Source organism: Thermobia domestica, chromosome 3, assembly GCF_964235325.1.
Source record: "Thermobia domestica chromosome 3, izTheDome1.hap1.1, whole genome shotgun sequence".
Taxonomy (NCBI): Eukaryota; Metazoa; Arthropoda; class Insecta; order Zygentoma; family Lepismatidae; genus Thermobia; species Thermobia domestica.
In genome coordinates this window covers 226674398-226688913 of record NC_137456.1, presented here as the reverse complement: position 1 = coordinate 226688913, position 14516 = coordinate 226674398, and positions in this window count along the sequence as shown.

Sequence of the window (14516 nt, the reverse complement as noted above, 5' to 3'; positions counted from 1 at the left end):
AGCTCAAGCCTTCTTGGCCAGATTTGCAAGCTCCACTTACATAACAAACGCCTAACCATTCTCTCAATGCAACAATGTCATTATCTTTTTACAAAGTCTTTTCGATTTTCTGGCCAATGATATTGTACTGACAATATTTTTTTTAAATATGTGCGTAGAAGAATCTTGTCTAGCATTTTTTCAATAAAAATGAAGGACCACAACTGTTAATCGGAATTATCAACATTTTTCACTTCACCAATAACACTTGTAAATTTACTAGCAAGATTATGCGCAGGAGGCTTTACAATCTTACGTTGCAAAGGAGTAGATAACGCTTGAAAGATTGCCTCCTTTAGCATAGAAAAAGACGAGCATCACCGCCACCAACATCAACATTATTATCTTTATTTGCCGACATTTCACTTTCTGTATTATGTTCACTTTCCTCCATATTGCTTTCATATTCCGATAAATCACTTTGCACCTAATCTTCTGATTCATCCAGATCAGCAAGAATTGTTCCCTCATCAAAAGCTATATTTTGTCTTGAACTACTTGCCATACTCACTACAAGTAGTAACACATTATAAAGAAAAGAATAACAAAAATACACTTGACCGAGGTACAAATAAAACACGTAGCCATAAAGCAAAGTTGTAGCTTTCAGGAAAAAAATATAACGTTTCAGGTATGGTGCAGGTCAAACAGACCCAGAGATAAAATATATAAACAACCAGTCACTATATGAGTTGGACGACAACTGGCTTTAAAAGAGTATGGAGAATATGGCAACTACTGATAACTACAGCCATCTGGTGTGAAACATGCTAAACTAGCAACAGAAGAAATATATTCTTCAGCGATCTGACCCATACCATACTGTACCAGTTAAGGGTTAAATAACATCAATTAGGAGATATACATATTTTTTTCAAATACTTATAAAGTAAAACTTGCTGAGTAGATACATCTTTTCTTGAAACAACCTCCTGAGCTTTTTGAACATTTAGACATATTGACGTCAGACGTCACTCTTCCCTTGTGATGCCAACCATCGAAAAAAAAATAACTTGGGAAACGATAAAACAAAGGTTTTGAAGTAGGGTACAATCGAAAAGTATAATATACCTATATTTATGAATTGGAACTGATGGAAAAAATATGTACTAAATTGAGCATACAGAGACCTTAAACGTTAATAAAGTGATGTTACAAATTGTAAACTTGTCTTACAGAAAGGAATGTACAAACCTAGGCATGTTTTTTTGATGCTTATACAATTATGTTTAATATCTTATATTATATTAAAAGAAAAAACTTCAGTGTTTTTTGCTAGTGATACTAGTATTCTTATTATTGATAAATTCAATAAGATAGTTGCAATTTAAACACCAGTTTAGCAGTAGTAACAACATAACACGTCGAGGTCATTCTCTCTAAGTGCAATTAAGTCTCGAGTGGATAGTATGGATATTGGAAAGCTTATTGTCCACTGGTGGACCTTCCTTCATATTGGTAGATACACAATTATTGCGTCCTTCTATTGTGTTCGTCTCGTGTTTGTGTTGCCCGGTGAACAAATCTTTCAAAATATAAAATAAATAGAAACTAAAAAAACATAAAAAGTAAAAAAATAAAACCACAAAACTATAAAAAGAAACTGCACGTTTTGTATCCCAGGGTGTCAATCTTTATGGGTTCACAGTATAGTTTTTTACATTTTAGTTTCCATTCTGACCGTTTTGAAGTCAGGTAAACTAACTGCTACTCAGTCACTGACTCCTACTTTCAGTGTCCCTGTACATCCGGAATACGTGAACTGTTTATTTTTGATTTAAGATGATTTCAAATAGTCCCAGCCTCCTGCGTCGTTTCAAATATCAACACTATGGGCATACCAGAACTTCGTATAATATGAGAGCTAATAATTGTGCGAATCGGAAAGGAAAAGGGTATTCATAGTGCCTAACCCTGTGCAGAATTTAAGCCTTACTTCGTCAACTGCAAGGGCTCGTATTGGTCTCAACATTGTGCAGCCTTTCATCGTGAGGAAGGTATCCGAGAGGTAATGATTATTGAGAAGATCTCTTTTGCTGATACTATATCTCGCTTAAAACAAAACATGCAGTTTTCTTTTCTGTGACCTTTGTTACTAATACAGCTACCTCTGCTAAACCTGTGACAAACTGAACTACAGACGTTTCCAACCAAACATATTTCCTTACAAAAGTTCAGAAATTCCGACCCTATTGCATTGACTACTGAACATCCTAAATACCTTACTTGTTGGTGTTCGAGTTGGTCTTCGGTAATTGACAGGTCTAAGCCGCAAACTTTATATTACCAGCATAAACCGCAACCAGTGTGTACACTCAACTAATTGATGGATCCCTTTCCGGAAAAAAATCCTCCTCTTTTTAAACCACCTTCAGTTTCTTTAAAATCTCTTATGAAGACGACTTGATAAATGCTGAGTGATTGGTATGTGGAAATGTTTACCTCAAACTTGATTTCTGATGTTTTGGTTTCTTACTATTATTATTACTATATATATTTAGATGTTGTTACTATGATTAGCATTACTGTTATTGCCGTGTATTTATCCTTATTTTTATGTATTTGTTATTCTCATATATTTATTATTTTTTATATGTTTACTTCTCTTTTGCATAATTTTTTGTTATATTTTGATATGTTTTATTTTAAATTTTATTTAAGTCAGTCGCATTGATCGTGACGGTTCCAAAATGCTTGAATGCAGACATCAATATTAAACCCCAACCAATAAATCAATCAACGTCGAGACCATACTCGTGCAGTTTATGACTCGTCTGATATGTTATTTCTGAATGTTGGTATGGAAAAATATCTGCTTGTATTCAAAGGAAGCGTATTTGCAGCAATTTGATAGGACACCTATATGGAAATTTCAGAACGCAGTATAAGTAATATAAAAGCTTAGTCATACAGCAACACAGCATTGGGTGAAAATAAGTTTCAAACAAATCTGTTGAACTACAATGTATAAAAGAAATAACAATCTACATTACGTATTCTAGATTGAATTACACTTTCAGCTAAAACACTCCTGGTGCTAGGTAGTAGATTGGAAAATGCAATTCAACTGCACATATTCATGTCAAGTGAATTTCCTCTAACTACGAATTTCATAATGTATGATTTAGTTTCGCAACTAATTTGTCTCGTTCTCTCAATGGTCTTTAGGGATAGTTCCTTTTATCCTGGTAATGTTACTGTGACATCTCTTTCCTATAATATTCATCGCTCATGCTGTTCAAAATGCTGTCTGTATATTATAACTGCCTTTTACGCTGTTTCTCGTAAAACAGTGAAACGATTGCACATACTAAATATGACTGCAAAACGAATAGTTGGTGGCACTGAATGTACTCTAGTATTTCTTTATATGGTATGTTGTGTCAACAAAGGTTTTTTTCCCTTTCTTTAAAACAATGTATTAGTTTGTTAATTAGCTTTAAATATTTCATATATCGATATTTGTTAGTAAAAGAAAGCTTAAAGTTATTCACTGTCGTAAACTTTCAATATCGTTAACAGGAGCTTAGTAGTTTAGCGAATATAATATCTTTATATCCGAATGTGATATATTATATTCAACTACTTCCTTAAATATGCTAAGAGTATATTTAATTTAATAATACGATTTGTATTGTTTCGTATCAATAATAGAATATATGTGTTTAGTAATTTAAACATTCTGTGCTTAACATTTTTTTAATTGTAGAGAGTGAGTTCAAAAAAGATGATTGTTTCTGTTTTCCATCTTGCAATGAAGACTATTATATAACATCACTAACACGTGCTAAGCCAACTGACAGAAGGTGAGTATATACAACACGTTTATTATATATTTTTGCAAGTTGAAGCGGAAGTTAAAGCATTAATAACAGTTTATTAAACATAAAAGTAGAGATAATTAATCAAGGTTTGTTCTTCCAGCTTCAATATATTAAAACTAAAAACTAAATCAAAGACGTATTTTAAAAAGGTTGAAGAAAATATTAGAGTTGTTTGTCGTGAGTTAATATTAGAATGGATGGATTGAAAGTAAATAAAAGATTGCATATAACTCTGAATGTGTATATTTCAATTATCATTCAAATTGACAATTTATGTCAAATAGTTGTAGTACGCCAAGACGTAAACCATTTTTTTAAAAAATACAATATTTTATTAACTAGTTTATTTGAGGCACACAGATACGTGGAAAACTAAATATAAGCGTTATCCTCGTACATGAGAAACCTTCTTTCCTTTAATAAGGTTAGCATCCGGGCATGAGTTACAGGATTTAGGTAATCAATATGAAGTGGGACCTTAATTGGTTCCGATGGCAAGTTAAGGGTTACGTCCACGTCTTACATAATCTTAGAGCTTAACGGGACAATAAATTTTAACCCAACCAGTCTAGTAATTACACGGGTGTGCAAAATGTCTTTCTTCTCTATAAAAAGACTAAAGTTACCAATTCTAAGTGTTTTATATTCTGATTTCAAAAAATGTAATCAAAGACTTTCCTTCAGAAATTAAATCCTACATTTTTATAACTTTTGCCATCTTCAAATCTTCAATTCCATAGGATGGTAGGTGGTTGAATTGCAGTAATAAATAGAAGTAATTGTTCACATTCGACTGTGCAACATACTTATGCTGCGTTGTGAACGAGGAACAAAAATACAAAGTTGGAGAGCTTATGAAACAGGCATCTTCTATAGATACTAGATTTGTTGAATGTGTCCTTCCTTTGACGTAAAGCAAAAGAAGAAAAGTCACCATCATTGTCAGTTAAATAATAAATTGTAAAATATATTTTTTTCCTAGATTTACCTCAGAGATACCTTATTTTGATGTCTATTTCTGCTGTCAGCATCTTGGGAAACCATATGACTTGATACATATTTTTCAGAAATTTCATATTCAACTGTATCTCTTTTGTTGTCATTTGCATAGGTCAAACATATTGATGATAATTCATTGCTATTATGCAGATGTACGGCGTGCAAGCCAATTTTCGAAGAATTTAGGAAAAATTGCTATCTATGAGGTTGGTTTTCTTGATCCAGAACTTCGCTAAAATTATTACAAAACTCGTCCTCATCTTTTTTCGAGAAATAGTCATTCCAGTTACTATCGTGACTACATTCAACCTTTGAGCCTTGAATATAAAAGTTCGACATATTATGTAGGTAACTGTAAATTCCGAAGGAGATCATAGGGATCCGCTTGAATTGGTAGTTGAGGTTCGGATGAAGGAAGGGCGAATGTAGAACCACATTTAAATTCCCTTTCTTCCAAAGTATGCATTACGTCGGAGTATTAGTAATGAATTAATGTGCAGAAATCGGTATAACTTCGTACATATACTCTTTAATATATAATAATCCTCATTGCAGTTTATAAATTTGAATAGGTAGGAGTATTGTTACTCTTAGACTTGATTCGTTGTCAGTTCGCTAATTAAAATAGCAATAATTGAAATTGGCCTTTTATTCCCCTGAAGTTTTAAGAATGAATATGATGTGTCAGTTTTCGATTCTGTGATATACTGCACACATGGTGAATGGCATACATTCAGAACCCTCGTTTTATTAAAATCACAAGGTTTACAGCCGAATAAGCCCGTAGACATCCTCTCAAGATGTATAAAAGTTTGCTTCTGGTATTTAAAAGTTTAAAATAAATATGGCAGAAATTGTTCAGATGATTAAAACAATTTCTTTTTAATATGGAAGGTTCTTCATTACACAAGCAAAAAGCAATATTGAAAATATCAAATTTTTCGCCATCAGGTTCCATTTAATTACTATACAACAAGGACATCCTGCATTTTGAATATTTGTATGACATGTTTCAAGAGCAGTCTAACTTTGTAATTCCGGAGATGGTGTAAGTTTTGGCAAGGGGGTGATAATTACATTACTGAGACTGTCAAATGTCCACAATATTTTACCGAAATACAATTACTCATATTTTCCTACTAAATCAATTACAAGTTCATACCAGGAAAAAGGCCTCATTCTTCCACATTTATATCCCACCTAAACCATTCTACTACGTTAATAAATAACTGAGCTATCTTGCTGCAAATACATGTTTATTTCAAGATAAAAAGTCGATGGAATGCATATAAGCGAGAAAAATTACTTTCGGAACAAAACCTGATATAAGAAAGGTGATGACATTTTTTAATTTCCAGCACGAACTACATCAGGTTTAATACTCACTTTTATTAGCTGCACTAGGCCTTTCACCTTTGCTGGAAGCTGGGAAGTAACTTAAAGATCCCAATGAACTTAGCGAGTCCCAATTCAATGCTTCCGACACTAACACCGGCTATTTTAAATTATTAATTATTTGTTCATGTCAGAAATCTACATACCCTTTCAGGGTGCTAATTGAACTTCAAATTAAATGGCTTCTAGTGTGCAATTCTTTATGTAAGTGGTTCTCAAAATAATTGAATCCACACTGATGTTGGGCTTTTTATCATTTTTATATCTACTCTTCATATTTCTCCTACGAGAGCTAAGAGAAATCTTACCACTAGTGGGCCTGAATTGTGGTTAAAACGGAATTCAAGTTCTTTCAATTAGCGACATTACAAAGTTATGATTCGACACTAATATCGGGCAATTAAGATACTTTCAGTGAACTATGTCATCCACTTGGGTGCAAATATAAGCTCAAATGGGAGTTAAACGGAATCGGAAGGAACGCTATTTAGGCAAGCGACGTCGAAAACTCTGGAACAAGCACTACTATAGATCGTTTTCTATCATTTTTATAAGTATTCCCCTCCAATTCCCAATAGTCGTGCTGCAGCTCTTACACCAACCGTACTTTTTGCGTACTGCAAATAATATATGTAGGAAGTTTGGATAAAATTACTCAAGGCTTACCAGAGGTGTGTTGGAACACACACACACATATATATATATATATATATAATAGAGATAAAACAGAGACAGATGGAGAAAGTGAAAGTGACCAAACCATGACCACTTTCATATACAAAAATATATCTGGATATTGAACGGACGACCTATGAAAAGAAATTCCGTTCTGTCTTCCTTAATAAATTACAATTTTAGACTCTTAAAGAGACCTGTGAGGATTGCGATTTTCGTCTCAAGGAAGGTAATTTTTTGTCTAGATTTTTATATTCTCTGTTTATACCCGCATGTTCTCTTTATGACTCTGATTGTATTTTAAGAAAGTAAATCGCAAGCTGTGATGAGAAGTTTGAGAAGTAACGTCCGTGTGACAAAAACCGCCGACAAATACACTACAGAACTTATTATTGTTATTACTCAGTTTTCCTAATTTGTAATTAACGTTCACATATAATTTACCGATGTTCTATCAACAGTTACCAAATATCAGATCTTACATTTTTAACATAATAATAATATATATTCTTCAAGGATTATATATATATATATAAACGATCAATTTTAATGTTATCATTTTAAAGAATTATTTATTTATGTTTGGAGGAAAATATAATTAGATACCAAATGGCTTCACCTAAGTGGGAATCGAACTCAAATCTTACTTTCAGAAGACCGGGGGTTATCCATGAGCTAACATTATCACTCTGTCTGATCTTCTTCTGACGTAATATAACTGAATTTGCGATACAATGATATTAATATCCGTTTGAAATTATCTTGTTTTCCCTCCTTTCTGTTCTTCGTTTTGCTATTAATGTGGGACACATTTTCGCTGTATTAGCTTTCGTTGCAAATGTTCTTTTACGTATGAAAACATAAATGGCGTAATGTCCATGTGCTGACGTGAATGCATAGCTTAGAAATATTGTATCATTACGTATTTCAATAAATGATACCTTTTCTACATATAATAAGGATTGAACATGTTTCATTATACTTAAAGGACAAAACCGATCTTCATAGCTTTTTCTAATTGCAAAGTAGGTTTGGAAGTTGGGACCTTACATCTTTGGTTTAGTATTTCCCGATGACAACAAAGCTTGACTTGCACAATTCTTGGCTCAAAACATCGAGAATCATTCCGCTCAACCTTTCTGGAATAATGGGACCATGGTGGCTCAGTGGTAGAGGTTCACCTCTGGTGCATTGGGTCCCCGGTTCAAACCTTGCTCCCCCCCAAGTGAACTCTGTGGTGAAAAAACACCTTGTGCCTAGGTTTGGATTTCCTCGGGGTTCGAGCTTTGTTTTCATCAGTTCACTTTACTTGAAATAAGAATCTTTAGACGAGGAAGGACTTGAAATAAAATGTGTATGTGTTTTATGACGTTTTGTGCTCCTATTCTCATGTTTTGTGCCTCACTGGAAGTGGCACAACATGTGCCTACAAGTATGACGGTACAAGTTAATGCTCTTAAGCAAACAACGAATTTCGAGGTCGTTTCCTTCTCATCGTTTCGTGCGTGTTTGTGCCGTTTTCTCCTCCTATTTCCACGTTTTGTTTTTACATTGGTCAAAATGGGCCTCCAAGATGGGCCTCCAAAACGACCCAGTGTCCCGACACTATCGAATTTCGACTTCGATATTTTCACATCGTTTAATGCCTGCATTGTACCCTTTTTCTGCGATTATTCCGACGTTTTGTGCGTTACCGGAATTGGGGAAAAATGAGTCTGCAAGGAGAGACCATCCGCCAGTATCGAATTTCGAGGCCTTTTTTCGCATCGTTTTATGCGTGTTTTGTGCCGTTTTCTGCGCCTATTTCCACGTTTTGTGAACCAAACGGAAGTGGGGCAGAATTACCTCCAAGGTGGGAAGAAAATGACACATTGTTTTGCCACTATTGAGTTTCAAAGCAATTAGCTTCACGTCGTTTAATGGCTGTTTTGTATCCTTTCGAGTCATTATTTAAACGTTTTGTGCGTCAAGGGAAGTGGATCAAAATGACCCTCCAATTTGGAGCGAAAACACTCACTGCTCTGCTAATATCGAATTATGTGGTCGATTCTTTTTCATTATTTTTTTTATCGTTTTGTGCGCCTACCTCCACGTTCTGAGCTTCAACGGAAATTGATGAAAATGGGCCTACAAGAATAGCGGAATAAGGTAATCGTGTTCCGTCACCAACGAATGTCGAGGTCGTCTCGATCACATTGTTTTTTTGGGGTGATTCGTATCGCTTTGTGCGTCAGTGAAAGTAGGACAAAATAGGTCTTCAAAGTGGGATGAAAATATGTTTACCTGCCATATTTGTAGGGGCTCTTTGACCCACGTTTGGTGGCGGAACGTGAGAAAAAGCGCAAGGAAGATACAGAGAAGTTACCAAACCATGCGTAAGAATCTACCTTGAAATTCGATAGTTGTGGAACACTGAGTCATTTTCTTCCCGAATTGAAACAACATTTTGACCCACTACCATTGATGCACGAAACATAGAAATATGCTTATAAAACGGTAGAAAAGACTCAAGTCGATGTGAAAGAAACGACCTCGAAATTCGTTCGTGACGGAACAGCTGTAACATCTTCCGCCACATTTGTACGCCAATATTGACCCACTTTGGTGATGCACAAAACGTAGAAATAGGCGCATAAAACAGGCAGTAAACGATGCGAAAGGAAGGACCTCGAATTTCGGTAGCGGCAGATTGTCACTTCTTGGAGGCTTGTTTTGACACTCTTCCCGGGACACCCGAAACGTCGAAATAGGCGAACGAAACGGTACAAAACAGACATTAAACGATGTGAGGGAAACGACCTAGAACTTCGTTGGTGGCGGAATAGCATTAGCTTGTTCCACCATATTTGTAGGCTCATTTTGAAGCACTACCAGTGACGCACATCGCGTGGGAATATACGCACAAAGCGATTCACAGAAACCCCTCGAAATTCATGGTGGACGAACAGTGGGTCATATTCGACCTACTGTCCATTTCCTTATAATTTGGAGGCCTATTTTGGCAGAGTTCCGATGACGCACAAAACGTGGAAATAGGCGCACAAAACTGCACAAAACGACGCGAAAGAATTCATATCGAAATTCATTGGTGGTGGAACAAGTTAATTACGCCAAATTCCACGTTAATCTTATAAGGTATATTCAGAATGATTTAATTACAAGTGAAGTATATTTTTTTTTTAAATTACTTGTATACGACATGCCCATTAGGAAAGAAGCGCAAAAACTTTGGATTCGACTGTCGGCTGAAATGAATTTGATGCGAATTACACGTTGAGGTTCTGGTCTTATAAAGCCTCGACATTTAAGAAATGAAACGTGCAGTAACAAATTCATAGTTATGATAGATGATAATGAAGTAAAGTACAAAGAAAACATGACTCTAGGATTTCTTTTCTGATACGGTATTCCGCAAGAAAATTTAAGCGTGCTAAGCATAAACAATTAAGTAACATCAACTAAATTGTAAGCAAAATAAACAACCGTTTAGAAAAAAAAAAAACACTTAATCGAACGAGAAAAGTTTTCATTGCTTTTGTAATTTATAAGAGTTATTTACTATATCTCAGCATGAAAAGTTGAAATTTATAAGCTCTGAATGGAGATCCAAAATAAAATCTTAGATTAAAATAATATGATTGTAATATATTCGCTTCACAGTTTGAAACTACGGTAGACTTCCAAACTATCGAAATTGAGTGCTAAGTAGTATATCTTTAACTACTGGCTAGAATAGATTAATGAGATCATATATAAGACCTGTTTCTTGGACGCTGAATTCATACAAAAAATTCATTATTCTATATTCCTTACGGTTTTAGTTCTATAGCTATAAATATGGAATCAGGAAACCGTTAATTTAAATTACATCTGGTTTGAGTAGATGGCTAATGCAGAAAATAGAACGTATTTTTTTTTCAAATATGAATCGATTGGATAAAATTGCATCTTGATATATCTTACAATTTTTGTTCTACGGAAATCAATATTCAATACGGAAGCTATAATAATAATAATAATAATAATAATAATAATAATAATAATAATAATAATAATAATAATAATAATAATAATAATAAGAATAATAATAATTATTATTATTATTATTATTATTATTATTATTATTATTATTATTATTATTATTATTATTATTATTATTATCAAAGTTCACAATTCCAAATTGAGTCTTACTTTCCGCTCACCCTGTATATCATCAGTATGACATAATCTTGCGTATACGTTTCTTAGTTTATTCATTGCTTATATTGTTAAAACATACTAGTTTATGTAAATGGTTTAATTAGCACATTTTGTTCGTTTTTAAAATGATATGAGTAATTAAAACTCTGGTGCTTTGAAAAGCCATCAGCTACGGAAATGGAGATGAAAGTATGATTTATTGATACTTGTTTTTCGGGTTCTTAGTATATCTGGAGCATTTTTGTTATTATGTGCTTCAGTATTAAATTTCACTAGCAATTAAATATTGTACATGTAACCATTGGTGTATCATGTAAAGTTACAAAGTAGAACTCTTTATAATCATTCTTTAGGGTTCATAAAACAAATAATGTCTAATTGCACACAACTATATCCCTCGCACCGGGATAAATAATTAAATAGCAAAAGCACTAAGAAGCGTCTTTATCTACAAGCTTAGAATCAGTGTTTATTTTAAACAAAAATTTAGCTAGTAACTTGACTTGTTGATTGGTTAACTAGTGATGTCGTCGTAGAATTTTTATTGATTGCTAATGAAATGAGATTATGAAAGCTTGATTTAATTATAAATATTGACAATAACGGAGGTGTTAGTCTTCAGCAATAGCTCTCGTTTAGTAGGGAAATACCAAATGAAAGCGTTGTACTTTTTTGATTCAACTTTAAAGGTATTAGTAATATTTTGTCATACTACATAAGAATATTTTAGTTTTGATTCGATATTTAGTAATCAACATTTCTCAGTGATTCCATTCTACATTAAGAGAGAGAGAGCAAATTTTCAATATTTTCTTGCCCCTTCCACTAGTTCCGAAATCAAAGATGAATTTTAGTTACACGAATTTACTTATATATTGCGAGTGGCAGTATTCCTTCACTGTAACTTAATTATTTATAATGTTCCTAACGATAACAAATGTTCTGCTGATATTATTGCTTTATTATAAATATGAAAACGTTGAAGGGTCTACGACATGTCAGTAAAATAAAATTAGATACCAAAGTTATATACAGTATTGAAATTACGTTTGTAATTGATAAAGCAATGATTCAGAATTACATTTCTTCAAAGGCACCTCAAGGGGCATAAGAGTAAAATTTACACAAATGAAAATTAGAAGGGTAAACGAGAGCATGATTTTGTTAATTTAGATAATTAATAATGAGTAAGATCTTTGTTTCCGTAAGCTTTGGTATCTATTGATGAGTTTATTAGACCACAATAACAAATTTCGTCTGTGTTAGGGTACCTGTAGAAATAAAAAATAAAATATAGATCTATTGGAGAAAAAAGATAAATGTAATTACAGAGTTTAGACGTTTTATAACATTTTATAATGACCATTTTCCTTCAATACATCGTTACGATTGTTGTACTATTGGTAGTACTCTAATCCTCCATACAAAGAGGCCGGGTAAGGCCACTGGATTTTCGCCAGAATTCCGTTAAAGAAATTATCTTCTGCAGGTGGGCCGCTGGAAAGTTTTGAAAGCAAGTATTTTGCCTGTGACATTAAATTGCATTAGAATCTTCTTGGGTGCGCCTTGGCTTTGTAGTGCACTTCAGCTGAAAAGATTCAACGAGCCCTGCAAGTATAAGACTAATAAATTGTACCATGCAACAGAGAGTTAAGGTTGGCATTTTAGGTGCGAAGTTGAATTTGGAAAATATTGAAAGTGATCGTCAGATCATTTTCAATTGGATTTTAAAAATTTCAATCCAACTCGAAACAATGCTACTGATCGAGTCTCCTCAAAGCCTTAGTCTCGACAACCTTCAGCCATAGTAGTCTTCCCTGATATCATTGCTTAGTATGATGACAGTTAACCCAGAGCATTGAAGCGATTCTATTAATCGAGAGACTTGAACGTAACCATATTATATATCTGTGGCACACCGTCCGTTAACCCCAGTCCCGGTTATAATGGTGAAATGAGTTGGCCACTTAAAGTCAATTCTTTCCCGGGTAACAGACTTTTATCAAATCCAACAATTTACTTGGACTTTCATAAATCTCAGTTTTTTACTCAGGTTTATTGATTTTATGTAAAAAAAAAAACTTCTGTTTGTTTCACAGAGCTTGCAAACGTTCAGTGGACATTGCTACTGATAACGCAACTTAGTCCGTGACTGTTGTTGTATATGTTTATTATATTCTGAATTTTGTGGTGATACTAAGTACAAATTAGAACGTGGCAACGTAATATAAATTTTTAACGATTGAACCTATATGAATATATAGTCATAGGCTACAAATCACTTGTAAGTGATGCATGAATCGCCAGTCCATGCATAGTAACTAGATTCATAGGTGACTCATATGTAGTATAGGTATTGTAATAATTTATTGATGCGTGCTTTATTAGAAACTATAATACAATTTAGCGGACTCCAGACCAGTTCATAAACGCTGCTAAGTACATAGTACCAGTAAAGGTACATTCTTCTTTCTTTCATCTGGCAACGTTTTACCGCATCGTAGAGTAAGTATTGGACAGTTGCTGTTACAGTTCTATTCCCAGGATACTTCTATAATCCTATTGCGGTGGTGCGAGGATATTTGTACCTTCTGGTGTTCCACAATCTCATTGTTTGGCTGTCATCTTCCCTCGAACGTTGTGCAAAATTCAGTATCCTCATTCTTCAGCTATGTACAAATCAACTATATTATCGATGCCTAGTTACTCTAGCAAATTAGGTCCACGTTTCTCTTTTTGGGTACAGGATTTTTCAATGTAACTGGGATTGAGTTTCCGTAACGGCTTCCAACTAGGGAAAAGATTTCCGTTTGTATCCCTTTGTAGCAGGCTCAACAATATGATTAGAGCCCAGCCCATTACCATCGATCGGCCCTGTGAAATAATGAAATATAACTCTCTCTCACCTTATATATATATATATATATATATATATATATATATATATATATATATATATATATAGCCAATCTCCCTGCTTCATGCCTCAAACTTTGGAATTACGTAACTCCTTGACGTAGGAAGGTTGTCCTCTGGATATTATCCGAAATGCCCAGGAAGTCTTAGATATAAACATATAAACTAGAACGGGGAAAAATCCTAATGATAACTCAGGTGTTTAACTATTAAAATTCATGTATTCCGATTTTGCTGACCATTGTTGGATTACAATGTGTGTGTCTGTGGAGGATATGAAAACCTACGTTAGATCACAATCTAATAAATTCTGGTTATTTCCTCACTTGACAGCAGGTCTAGATAGGAACACGTACCTTTGGGTGTTGTTGATTCTCTCCTCTGGACAACGTACAGCTCGTCCATCGCTGTGTGATGGCTTGGACGGAAACGATAGGCTAATATCGGCCGGACCTCGAACTTGGTACT